Genomic DNA, 12,382 nt, shown 5'->3' with positions numbered 1-12,382 from the left:
TTGTAGCCACGGTATTTATATGGCTACTCCAGTTCAGTTTCTGGTCAATGGTAGCCCCTAGGATGTTGATAGTGGGGGATTCAGCGATGGTAATGCCATTGAATGTCAAGGGAAGATGGTTAGATTCTCTCTTGTTGGAGATGGTCATTGCCTGGCACTTGTGTGGAGCGAATGTTACTTGCCACTTATCAGCCCAAGCCTGGATATTGCCCAAGTCTTGCTGCATTTCGACATGGACTGCTTCAGTATCTGAGGAGTTGGAAATGGTACTGAACGTGGTGCAATCATCAGCGAACATCCCCACTTCTGACTTTATGATTGAAGGAAGATCATTGATGAAGCAGTTGAAGATGGTTGGGCCTAGGACACTGCCCTGAGGAACTCCTGCAGTGATGTCCTGGAGCTGGGATGATTGACCTCCAACAACCACAACCATCTTCCTTTGCGCTAGGTATGACTCTAGCCAGGGGAGGGTTTTCCCCCGATTCCCATTGACTCCAGTTTTGCTAGGGCTCCTTGATGCCATACTCGGTCAAATGCTGCCTTAATGTCAAGGGCAGTCAGTCTCACCTCACCTCTTGAGTTCAGCTCTTTTGTCCATGTTTGAACCAAGGCAGTAATGAGGTCAGGAGCTGAGTGGCCCTGGCGGAACCCAAACTGAGCGTCACTGAGCGGGTTATTCCTAAGCAAGTGCTGCTTGATAGCACTGTCAATGATATCTTCCATCACTTTACTGATGACTGAGAGTAGGCTGATAAGGCGGTAATTAGTCGGGTTGAACTTGTCCTGCCTTTTGTATACAGGACATACCTGGGCAATTTTCCACATTGCAGGGCAGATGCCAGTGTTGTAGCTGTACTGGAACAGATTCGCTAGGGGCGCGACAAGTTCTGGAGCACAGGTCCTCAGTACTATTGCCGGAATATTGTCAGGGCCCATAGCCTTTGCAGTATCCAGTGCCTTCAGTCATTTCTTAATATCACGCGGAGTGGATCAAATTGGCTGAAGTCTGGCATCTGTGATGCTGGGGACTTCAGGAGGAGGCCGAGATGGATCATCAACTCGGCACTACTGGCTGAAGATTGTTGCAAATGCTTCAGCCTATCTTTTGCACTGATGTGCTGGGCTCCCCCATCATTGAGGATGGGGATATTTGTGGTGCCGCCTCCTCCAGTTAATTGTTTAATTGTCCACCACCATTCACGGCTGGATGTGGCAGGACTGCAGGGCTTAGATCTGATCTGTTGGTTATGGGATCGCTTAGCTCTGTCTATCGCATGTTGCTTACACAGTTTGGCACGCAGATAGTCCTGTGTTGTAGCTTCACCAGGTTGACACCTCATTTTGAGGTATGCCTGGTGCTGCTCCTGGCATGCCCTCCTGCACTCTTCATTGAAGCAGGGTTGGTCTCCTGGCTTGATGGTAATGGTAGAGTGGGGGATATGCTGGGCCATGAGGTTACATATTGTGGTTGAGTACAATTCTGCTGCTGCTGATGGCTCACAGCGCCTCATGGATGCCCAGTTTTGCATTGCTAGATCTGTTCGAAATCTATCCCATTTAGCACAGTGGTAGTGCCACACAATACGATGGAGGGTATCTTCAATGTGAAGGCGGGACTTCGTCTCCACAAGGACTGTGTGGTGGTCACTCCTACCAATATAGTCACAGACAGAAGCATCTGCAGCAGGCAGATTGGTGGGGACGAGGTCAAGTCTGTTTTTCCCTCGTGTTGGTTCCCCCACCACCTGCCGCAGACCCAGTCTAGCAGCCATGTCTTTTAGGACTCGGCCAGCTCGGTCAGTAGTGGTGCTACCGAGCCACTATTGGTGATGGACATTGAAGTCCCCCAACCAGAGTACATTCTGTGCCCTTGCCACCCTCAGTGCTTCTCCAAGTGCTGTTCAACATGGAAGAGTACTGAGTCATCAGCTGAGGGAGGGTGTTAGGTGGTAATCAGCAGGAGGTTTCCTTGTCCATGTTTGACCTGATGCCATGAGACTTCATGGGGTCCAGAGTCGATGTTGAGGACTCCCAGGGAAACTCCATCCCGACTGTATAACACTGTGCCACCACCTCTGCTGGTTCTGTCCTGCCGGTGGGACAGGACATACCCGGGGATGGTGATGGCAGTGTCTGGGACATTGTCTGTCAAGAATGATTCCGTGAGTATGACCATGTCAGGCTGTTATTTGACTAGTCTGTGGGACAGCTCTCCCAACTTTGACACAAGCTCCCAGATGTTAGTAGGGAGTACTTTGCAGGGTCAACAGGGCTGGGTTTGCTATTGTCGTTTCCGGTGCCTAGGTCGATGCCGGGTGGTCCGTTCGTTTCATTCTTTTTTTATTGACTTCGTAGCAGCTAGGGACAACTGAGTGGCTTGCTGGGCCATTTCAGAGGGCATTTAAAAGTCAACCACATTGCTGTGGGTCTGGAGTCACATGTAGGCCAGACCAGGTAAGGACAGCAGATTTCCTTCTCTAAAGGACATTAGTGAACCAGATGGTTTTTACAACAATCGACAATGGTTTCATGGCCATCATTAGACTAGCTTTTAATTCCAAATTTATTAATTGAATTCAAATTCCACCTTCTGCTGTGGAGGGATTTGAACCCAGAACAATACCCTGGGTCTCTGGGTTACTAGTCCAGTGACAATACCACTACGCCACCTCCTCCCCTATTCTGTTTTCCTATTCTGAAGGCACTGATTCATATTGGGATCGACACATGTTAGTTATCCATGTTATGTGAGCCTAGACAATAAGGGCTAGACTTGCATCAATATAACTTCAGTAAATACTGCAGGTAGTCTCAGTGCTGTTAGCATCCCCTATAAGGAGACTACCTGAGGAGTTGGGGAGGAAAATCGAGAACTTCTAGAGGAGTGGAAAGAATCAAGGCGGCCATTCTGTGGCTACAGTAACTCTGAGGCTGGTGCACATTGGAGGCATGAAGCTCAGAAATTTAAAGACTTATTTAAGGCATAACTGTCCATAATCATGGAAGGAGGTGGTCTTGGCAGTTAGTGCCACCTCCAGCAACCTCCATAGGGCTATCTATTGCTAGAAGTTCATTAGTCTCCCTAGGACATCCAAGGTAACAGAAGGTAGTCACCTTGTAATAATACATTGTAGTAACTGTTGTTCCCAGTTGTAGCCTCCTCACGCTCAATGGATTGAAAACCATCTGCATTTACCACAAGAGGTACCACAATACCCTTCAAATCCACTTCATTCTGCTGCAAATGTTCCTTTGTCGGGAAGCAGGAAAAGACTCATGTGATAAGCATTTATGACCTGTTCTCGCTCCATTAAGGAATGTCTTCTGAAATGTAGGTTGCTTTCTACATGATGGTACACTCTTCGCTTCCTTCTTATAGGACAAATGACCCACATTCAAAAACAATTCCCAAAGGTTTCTGTTGCAAATCATAAGTCAGCCACACAAGAATCTCCTGCCATTGTAGGAGAAGTAAAGGCTAGAACGGAAAGGAGCAGGCACCAAGGTAGGCGAGGTGATTTGAAACTGTACAAAGACTTGCAGATTTGTTTTGCAGTGCTAGGTTTTTGTCACTGAGAGGATATGTGCCATTTGATTTGGGACAAAGTGGGAGTGCCTGAAGAACAGCAGCAGAACGATTTCCAAATGGGAGCCTTGTTAGTTCTTGACAGCAAGGGACTGAGTTTAGTTTGCTCCCAAGATACTGTGAAGTGAGTTCCTAAACCCACATATTGAGAATGAATATAAAAAAATCTTATCCAGCTGAAGATATTCCTTATGAGCTGTGTCCAAAGATGTCTTGCAGTTGTCACAGCTCAGTTAATAGGCCATGAGGGAGGTGCAGCCTTCTGATGAATTATTGAGGGGTCATAGTGAAAGCAGCTCTGTTTGGATCTACAGACAGGAAGACATGGGTATCAGTGGTTCCAGCCACAAGCTGCCCACTACACTCTTCAAGCTGATATTTCCATAATAGTCTTGTCCCAGTCATAGCATTCTAGCCTCTGAGACAGAAGACTGTGGTTTTGAGCCTTACTGCAGTATTTGAGCACATCACAGGCTGACAGCACAATAGGGCATTGTCGCAGGTGGCATCTCTCAGATACTACTTTTCCCCCAAGGAGGAAAATCCCAGCAATGGTCTTTCCGTTTGAGGCAGTCATTATTTTCTGGCTGTCAGGCTGCCATGTGCAAGCCAGCAAAGCATTGTTATACTCACTCACTACCCTGTATAGATGTTCCCCAGACATTGTGGAAACTCTCAGCAGCCAAATGCATAGTTGTAAGTTGGGGATTTTTCAAACTACTGGTGTTCTATGAGTACCACTCCATAAACCTGGTGCTTTCCGCAGCACTGAGAGCCAAACTGGGATTGCTGACCATTTTTGTTATTCGTTTAGGGGATGGAGGCGTCGCTGGCTAAGCCAGCATTTATTGCCCATCCCTAATTGCCCTTTCGAAGGTGGTGGTGAGCTGCAGTTCTTGAACCGCTGCAGTTCTTGAACCGCTGCAGTTCTTGGGATACAGGTACACACACAGTGCTGTTAGGAAGGGAGTTCCAGAATTTTGACCCAGCGACAGTGAAGGAACGCAGATATAGTTTCAAGCCAGGATGGTGTGTAGCTTGGAGGGGAGGTTGCAGGTGGTAGCGTTCCCATGCATCTGCTACCCTTGTCTTTCTAGGTGGTAGAGGTCATGGGTTTGGAAGGTGCTGTCGAAGGAGCCTTAGTGAGTTGCTGCAGTGCATCTTGTAGATGGTACACACTGCTGCCACTATGCATCTGAAGTTGTGTTACAATATAAATGTGCAGGGATTTGTATTGTATAATTCCATGTTTTTTAATGCTTATTAGCTCTTGAATAATTTTGTTAGTTCAGTTGTTCTTGTATAACATTGTATATAATCTGCAATGCAAAGATTCATACCTCTGTCCCTCCCTAATCAGCCACTTGAACTAAAGCTCGAGATTATCCTAACACTCATTCGGACATAAGCTGTTAAAATATTAAAGCGATCTCCCTCAGCATAGCACCACATTTGTGAAAAACAAAGTCTGAAAAATCTTGTCAGCTTTGTTTTCTAAAAGAGGATAATTTCATAAACCAGTGATGCAGCTGATGCTACAGATGTGCTGTAGCCCCAGCTCAGCCCGATGTCCACTTTTGACTGCAGCTTTCCCAATGGGAGTTTCTTACAATGCAATGGTATAAAATGAATCATTGCGATGTGTTGCCATTGCCAGAGGGATTGTAATTAATTATAGACTGGAAATAATAAATAAATGGATTAATGTCAAAATTAATGTAATTAATGTGAGGCAGCGCAGTGGTTAGCACCGCAGCTTCACAGCTCCAGCGACCCGGGTTCGATTCTGGGTCCTGCCTGTGTGGAGTTTGCAAGTTCTCCTGTGTCTGCGTGGGTTTCCTCCGGGTGCTCCGGTTTCCTCCCACAGCCAAAGACTTGCAGGTTGATAGGTAAATTGGCCATTATAAATTGCCCCTAGTATAGATAGGTGGTAGGGGGGATGTGGTAGGAATATGGGATTAATGTATCGCTAAATAGAGAATATCCAGAAAACACACTAACCATTCATCCTACCATAATATTTAGTCTAGATCGATACAGCACTGAAACAGGCCCTTTGGCCTATCGAGTCTGTTCCAACCATCAACCACCCATTTATACTTCTTCTTTCTTTTTTTCTTTCTTCTTTCTTTTGGGCCTCCTTATCTCGAGAGACAATGGATACGCGCCTGGAGGTGGTCAGTGGTTTGTGGAGCAACGCCTGGAGTGGCTATAAAGGCCAATTCTGGAGTGACAGGCTCTTCCACAGGTGCTGCAGAGAAATTTGTTTGTCGGGGCTGTTGCACAGTTGGCTCTCCCCTTGCGCCTCTGTCTTTTTTCCTGCCAACTACTAAGTCTCTTCAACTCGCCACAATTTAGCCCTGTCTTTATGGCTGCCCGCCAGCTCTGGCGAATGCTGGCAACTGACTCCCACGACTTGTGATCAATGTCACACGATTTCATGTCGCGTTTGCAGACGTCTTTATAGCGGAGACATGGACGGCCGGTGAGTCTGATACCAGTGGCGATCTCGCTGTACAATGTGTCTTTGGGGATCCTGCCATCTTCCATGCGGCTCACATGGCCAAGCCATCTCAAGCGCCGCTGACTCAGTAGTGTGTATAAGCTGGGGGTGTTGGCCGCTTCAAGGACTTCTGTGTTGGAGATATAGTCCTGCCACCTGATGCCAAGTATTCTCCGAAGGCAGCGAAGATGGAATGAATTGAGACGTCGCTCTTGGCTGGCATACGTTGTCCAGGCCTCGCTGCCGTAGAGCAAGGTACTGAGGACACAGGCCTGATACACTCGGACTTTTTTGTTCCGTGTCAGTGCGCCATTTTCCAACACTCTCTTGGCCAGTCTGGACATAGCAGTGGAAGCCTTACCCATGCGCTTGTTGATTTCTGCATCTAGAGACAGGTTACTGGTGATAGTTGAGCCTAGGTAGGTGAACTCTTGAACCACTTCCAGAGCGTGGTCGCCAATATAGATGGATGGAGCATTTCTGACGTCCTGCCCCATGATGTTCGTTTTCTTGAGGCTGATGGTTAGGCCAAATTCATTGCAGGCAGACGCAAACCTGTTGATGAGACTCTGCAGACACTCTTCAGTGTGAGATGTTAAAGCAGCATCGTCAGCAAAGAGGAGTTCTCTGATGAGGACTTTCCGTACTTTGGACTTCCCGTACTTTGGACTTCGCTCTTAGACGGGCAAGGTTGAACAACCTGCCCCCTGATCTTGTGTGGAGGAAAATTCCTTCTTCAGAGGATTTGAACACATGTGAAAGCAGCAGGGAGAAGAAAATCCCAAAAAGTGTGGGTGCGAGAACACAGCCCTGTTTCACACCACTCAGGATAGGAAAGGGCTCTGATGAGGAGCCACCATGTTGAATTGTGCCTTTCATATTGTCATGGAATGAGGTGATGATACTTAGTAGCTTTGGTGGACATCCGATCTTTTCTAGTAGTCTGAAGAGACCACGTCTGCTGACGAGGTCAAAGGCTTTGGTGAGATCAATGAAAGCAATGTAGAGGGGCATCTGTTGTTCACGGCATTTCTCCTGTATCTGACGAAGGGAGAACAGCATGTCAATGGTCGATCTCTCTGCACGAAAGCCACACTGTGCCTCAGGGTAGACGCGCTCGGCCAGCTTCTGGAGCCTGTTCAGAGCGACTCGAGCAAAGACTTTCCCCACTATGCTGAGCAGGGAGATTCCACGGTAGTTGTTGCAGTCACCGCGGTCACCTTTGTTTTTATAGAGGGTGATGATGTTGGCATCGCGCATGTCCTGGGGTACTGCTCCCTCGTCCCAGCACAGGCATAGCAGTTCATGTAGTGCTGAGAGTATAGCAGGCTTGGCACTCTTGATTATTTCAGGGGTAATGCTGTCCTTCCCAGGGGCTTTTCCGCTGGCTAGAGAATCAATGGCATCACTGAATTCCGATTTGGTTGGCTGTATGTCCAGCTCATCCATGACTGGTATGGGACCACACCACCCATTTATACTAATCCTACATTAATCCCATATTCCCTATCACATCCCCACAATTCTCCGACCACCTACCTACACCAGGAGCAATTTACAATGGCCAATTTACCTATTAACCTGCAAGTCTTTGGCAGAAACCCAGAGCACCCAGCACCCAGTCACAGGGAAAACTTGCAAACTCCGCACAGGCAGTACCCAGAACCGAACCCGAGTCACTGGAGCTGTGAGCTGGAGCTGTGCTAACCACTGCGCCACTCTAACACCAATGTCACTTGAGAATGAAGAATTTTTTTGTGACTTCTATAATAAAAATGAAATTTGTCTCATAGTTAAAACTAAGTAATACAATAAAAACCTAATAACGAAACTAAAATTATTTTGTGCAACAGAAACACCCACCATGACAAAAAATAATCCAAAGCTCTTCAAGATGTTCTTCCTCCTCAATATTTACCAATTACTTTTTGATGAAACTCATTGCCCCTTTCATGGTTGAATTCTGCAAAAGGCTTGTGACAAGAATGGCCAGACTTTTAGATGGTGGTGACGGCCCTGCCCACCGGCTGAAAAGTCAGAGGCGAGCCCACCTCCACCAGGCCTGGAAGCCATGCAGTGATTTTGCATGGCTCAGGCCGTTTATTGGCCCGGGGTAGAACTTCCGCCCCTTGAGGCAGGAAGTCCCAGCTCCAAGAGCTGCCAGCAATCAGAAGGCTGGCGGCTCCTCAGTCCCAGCAGTGCTACCGGAAGCGGTAGTCACTACTGGGATTGCACCCAGCAAGAAGAGAACCATGGATTCCGGCACTGAAAGACGAATGGGGTTTCGTGCCTTTCTGGGGAAAATTGACTGGGCCCCAGCAAATGGGGATGGAGGTTGATTAGGAGGGTTGGGGGATATGCTTTAGCGGGGGTAGCTTGTGTCGTTGAGGGGTGCCTCCGTAGGGCACAGGGTGCTGATCAGGAGGGCCCCCCCAGCTCGCAAGGAGGCCAAAGGTAAAACCAAGCAGCTCCCCAGGTGGCAAAGTGCCTGGCCACTGCTGGTATGATACCAGCTGCGGCAGGAAGAAGTCCTTAAGTGACAATTAATTGGCCATTTAAGAGCCTCAATTGGCCAGGCGTGGCAGGCAGGCCGTTTCCAACTTTCCCGACTGCTTTTTAAAAATTCATTCATGGGATGTGGGCATCGCTGGCTAGGAAAGCATTTGTTGCCCATCCCTAATTGCCCTCGACAAGGTGGTGGTGAGCTGCCTTCTTGAACCACTGCAGTCCATGTGGGGTAGGTACACCCACAGTGCTGTTAGGAAGGGAGTTCCAGGATTTTAACCCAGCGACAGTGAAGGAACGACGATGTAGTTCCAAGTCAGGATGGTGTGTGGCTTGGAGGAGAACTTGCAGGCGGTGGTGTTCCCATGCATCTGCTGCTCTTGTCCTTCGAGTTGGTAGAGGTTGTGGGTTTGGAAGGTGCTGTCTAAGGCGCCTTGGTGCGTTGCTGCAGTGCATCTTGTAGATGGTACACACTGCTGCCACTGTGCGTCGGTGGTGGAGAGAGTGAATGTTTGTGGATGGGGTGCCAATCAAGCAGGCTGCTTTGTCAAGGATGGTGTTGAGCTTCTTGAGTGTTGTTGGAGCTGCACCCATCCAGGCAAGTGGAGAGTATTCCATCACACTCCTGACTTGCGCCTGGTAAAATGGCAGCAGGGGCAAGTGGTTGATGGAACCTGTAAACCCCCACCCACCACCCCCCCCCCCGCCCCCTCTCGATATTACGCCCCCCACCCACCCCACCTCCAGTCCTCTCCTGGGGGTGGGGGGAGCGACGGAAAATTACAACCATTAACTTGTATTTCTATAGTGCCTTTAATGTAGGAAAATAGTCTCACGACTCTTACAAGGTGCAGTTTGAAACAAATGCCATGCCTAAAAGATTATGAAGGCTGATCAGAGGCTTGAGCAAAGAAATGGATTATAAGGGTGGATTTCTGGAGGAGAAGGCGGTAACGAAGATAGAGGTGCTCAGGAAGGGAATTCCAGAGATAGGGATGTAAGTAATTGAGGGGGTTCACAAGAAGCTGAAATAGAGGAACAGACAGCTCCCAGGTGCAGTTCGAGGGCTGGCACTATTTTCATGCTCTTTTGATGACAGTCTTCCACATTAGAACCAGACAAATTGAGCAAATTGGAATAAGCTATTTTTGCTGTGTGTCTGCATAATATTTGTTTTCCGGCATTCTGCCCTGCAGCTGGTTGCCGAACAAGACCTTTTGACCTAAACATACAGTCGTGGTGAGTCGTGGTGGTGACAAAGTTGAAATGTTTCTGGGATCACAATTTGTTTTGATCATATTAATTCATAGAGAACTTCAGTAAGTTTTCTTAAGAAACTCATACTCCCCAATCACCTTCCATTCTCTCCTGAAGACATTGATGGTAACTATCAGTTTCATCTTGAGTTCAATGGAACTAAAAACAGAAGAGAAGTGTCCATATTCACCCCTTTCCCAGTGCCCCACTAATGTTGGAGCAGGAGAGCAGCGAGATCCCTGCGGAATGTCAGCCTAATGTATATTCAGAACATTAAAGGGACAAAAACAAATGGAGCGAGCTGGATTTAAAACAAACTATTTTCGACTTAATGATAACCCTTTGGAAGTGTTTGATGTTTAAAAGAGATAATGATAGTGTGACTCTCTCTTTAGGTAGTAGCCCCACCCCCTTTCAGCTGTTGTATTGTCACAGAAGTTACTTTGTTTGCACATCAGCGCAAAACTTCATTATCTGAAACCCTTAGGGATCCGTTCAGTTCCAGGTCTGAATGCACTTGCTCAATCTCCTTATTTAAACAGAAGCTGGCTGCAGCTTCTCAGGAAGGAACATTCATTTAGTTTCAGGGACTGTGTTGTGCTTCCAAAACTCAGTTGAATTGGACAGTCCAGTAGTTCTCAAATTTTTTTGGTTGAAGGACCCCTTTCCAAATGGATTAGTAATCATGGCCCCTCCCCCATCTAAATTATCATACCATATAATACCCATAATATAAAAGTGCTGCACATAAAGAGTGTTGGAATAATGTTTTTAAGTAACCAGGTATTTAATTATAGATATCAGTGAGAGTGCTTCTCACTGCTGAGTCTGCCTGTCCTTAGCAGGAGCATGAAGAGAGTCAGAGCATGGAGGAAGGAGAGCATAAAAGAGCAGAGTACAGACAAAATACTAGGGGAGCAGCAGGAGCACGGCGGGAGCAGAACATGCCTCTGGTTTCCGCTCACTCATTTACTCTTGACTGTGGCACTTTTACATTATTTTGCCAATCCCCTGCAAAGTCTGTACAGACCCTCGGGTTTCGTTGGACCCCAGTTTGCGAACCACTGGGACGATCGGCACACATCAGGCTAAGATTTTTTTTGACATACAAAGGCACTGGATAGGGGAAATGTTTCACCTTCTTGAATTTCTTCAGGGGAAAAATGGAATGAAAAGAGATCGTGGAGATTTTTCAGACTCAGTGTTATTGTCCTTTGTAAGGTGTACATACTAATATGAAGGTGTAATGCCGTTAAATGACCCACCATGAAAATGCAGTGTGCGCATTCAAGAGAAGTTGAAGATGGAACTGGATGGAATGGAAAAACAAGACATCATTCAATGAGTGCAGCATCACATGGACTGGTGCTGTTCATCAATACTGCAATCAAGAAGGACGGGTCAATTTGACCATGTTTAGACCTGAGGAGACTAAACAAAGCCTTAAAGAGATGTCCTCATAAGATATCAATGCCAGAAGTGTTAAACCCAATGTTTGCTGGAGTGAAACACTTTTCCAAATTAGATGCAAAAAATGGATATTGGTCTGTACACTTGTTAAGAGAGTTACAAGAGTGAACAATGTTCAGAACTCCTTTTGGCAGGTACTGTTTCCTCAGTTTACCATTTGGGCTGTCGGTCAGCAAGGATACATTTCAACTACAAATGGACCAGATAATGGAATGAGTCCCAGGCTGTGTGTGTATTACGGATGACATCGCCATAGCAGGACTCACGGAAGGAGAGTGTGACAGAAATTTACACTTGATATTGGAAACTGCCAGACACGAAGGTTTGATTTACAACAGCAAAAAGTGCTCCATCAAGGCAGATCACATAAATGTTTTCAGTGTCATTTGCTGAAGCTCAGGTATCCAGCCAGATCCTGGGAAGATCAAAGACATCCAATCAATGCCAACACTGCAGCACAAAGACAACCTCCAAAGGTGTCTAGGCCTATTCAACTTCCTTGCTGCATACATACTGAGCTTCTCAGAGAAGGCATCTCCACTAAGAGAATTACTGAAGAAAGACAGGCCATTCCTATGGCAAGAAGATCACCAACATGCATTCAAAGCATTGCAACAAGCACCGTCAGCCGAGTCATGTCTTCAACAACATTAGAAGTGGACACATCACAGAAAGGTCTCGGTGCGTCCCTTCTTTAAGACGGCAAACTAGTTCAAAAAATCTGTCACCAGCACAAGCAAATTATTCCAATATTGAACGGGAAACTCTCGCTCTTGTCTGGGATCACCACATTCCACACACACTTATTCAGGAAAGAGTTCACGGTCAAGACAGATCATAAGCTGCTGGAGATGATTTGGAGAAAACCCCTCATGAGTGCCACGCCTCGACTCCACAGGTTACTCATCAAGATTCAGGGCTGCAACTGCGATGTCAGATACAAACCTGGTACTCAGATGATCCTATCAGACACTCTAAGTAGACTGCCCAACCCTGGGAAGGTGTGAGATATACCACTCGACTTCCAGGTGGACAAAGTTTGTGCAAGTTTGCAGGAT

The sequence above is a fragment of the Heterodontus francisci genome, chromosome 4, assembly GCF_036365525.1.
Source record: "Heterodontus francisci isolate sHetFra1 chromosome 4, sHetFra1.hap1, whole genome shotgun sequence".
NCBI classification, from domain to species: Eukaryota; Metazoa; Chordata; class Chondrichthyes; order Heterodontiformes; family Heterodontidae; genus Heterodontus; species Heterodontus francisci.
The sequence above is the reverse complement of the archived record's forward strand: the minus strand, read 5'-3'. Positions refer to the sequence as shown.